This window comes from Penaeus monodon, chromosome 24 (genome assembly GCF_015228065.2).
Source record: "Penaeus monodon isolate SGIC_2016 chromosome 24, NSTDA_Pmon_1, whole genome shotgun sequence".
In the NCBI taxonomy this organism is placed as follows: Eukaryota; Metazoa; Arthropoda; class Malacostraca; order Decapoda; family Penaeidae; genus Penaeus; species Penaeus monodon.
The window spans coordinates 6,435,230-6,436,924 of NC_051409.1; the positions used below are offsets into that span (position 1 = coordinate 6,435,230).

A 1,695-nucleotide genomic window follows, 5' to 3' on the forward strand; every position below is an offset into this window, starting at 1 on the left:
GAAAAAACGATCGACACAACAGCGAAAAAGAACTTGAAAAAATTATGTCTTAGTAATTAAGGTAATTTTCGTAATGAGAGGCAATGAAAGGAGAAATATATGAAGTTAATCGCGAACTGTGTGTTTATATCTGGCTTAGATAATCTATTTATAGGAGTCAGCACAGGACATAACCAACTCAGAACACCTGTTTTAAAATGCGTACGTTCACTGTAGTAACACTTGGGGATATAGTTCATTGCACCGACATATACATTTAGCTTTCCTGATATTCTTTATACCTTAATATAACTTACCTTGATATGCATTTCTTTTATCATATGTCTATTTTTTTATGATTTTCCTCTCGCTCAAGGCAGCAGGTTAGACATTATACACATGCCGCATTATCCCTATATCTATTCCCTTCTAAAATCACTATGAAAATAGAATGTCATTTATCTTCGTATTTACCCATTACTTCTTGCCATGATTTTACGTTTTCACTTTTCGAGGAAACACCTGTGAATATGTAATTAATGCATTGATATGAAAACCTTACTCTCACGTAAATCCTAATACACACATTCTGACGTATATTTCACTTACCCTAACATTCCTTTGTTAGTAAATGGGAAGAGAAGACACCAAACAATAGAGTATATAATAACGCGAATATTATAATGGGGAATCCCTAATTTCACACCTGCGCGAAAATAGGTAAACACGCATGTGGGTCACATGCCAAATTTTAATATTCATACCGCAAAACTCACATCTCCATGGACGCAGTACGTAAGTCCCAAATAGGAAAAAGTATAAATTTGTGTAATCATCATGTAAATATGTGCGAAATAAGAGCCAGATAAACAGAAAAGAGGATGTAGATAGGAGGTAAACTGGAGATTTGGCACATACGCAGATTATGAATGGGCAGACGACACATTTTGGAACAAGAGTATAGGCGGAGGGGATTCTCAGGTACGTGTTTTCGTGTATTTTTAAACGATTACAGAGAGAATGGTAAATAAAAGTGGAATTGGAGATATGTTTGATATTTCCTGCATGCCGTGAGGTGTAAATAAAAGTGTGAAAAGGTGGGAAATGGTGTGAAAAGAAGTGAAATAAGACGGAAGGCATTGAGGTTGTATCTGTTTATATGCCAAGGTTCTTCACATAGGGGCTAATTAGCAAATGATTAGCGTTAGGGTCATAAATCGAAGAAATCAACAGCAGTAAAGTGGTTGCAAGACATTTTCATTGAGTTGGTACACTATCTCTGTGTCTAAATAAAGATGAATTCATTACAATTCAACAGGATTTTTATAGTTACTTTAGATTCCAAGGATTGAACATTTTGTTTTAAGGAAGTAGTTATTAAGTAAGATTTTACGGATTTTGTTCAGAAATGAACAACGAAACTGAATAAGTGGCATAGCCAGGGGGAGGGGACACAGTAAACACAATCCTCTAATAAAATCTGTGAGTTGTTAACTAAGAGTTCAACAAATATATGAATTATTGGTAAAACACAGATAATTGGGTCAAACCACCCCACATATTATTGCAAAATAGAGCTTAGAAATAGGTGTCATATTTGCTGAGAAATTGCCATTGTGAAGGTGTGTTGATTACTGCTGGAGCAGAAATTGTAAGGTTCATACTACATTATTAATGTGTGGATAAAGATTGCAGTACAAGTTTTCTTCTTGGCAG

The 1,695-nt window shown here is 34.9% G+C and overlaps 1 protein-coding gene across 1 annotated transcript in view; it reads left to right on the plus strand.

Moving 5' to 3' along the window:
- Positions 1-925: 925 nt before the first annotated feature.
- Positions 926-1,695, plus strand: part of LOC119588513 — a gene marked incomplete at its 3' end in the record, with an annotated part of 4,769 nt that continues 3,999 nt past the window's right edge. Inside the window, 1 exon segment of the mRNA XM_037937157.1 lies at positions 926-960.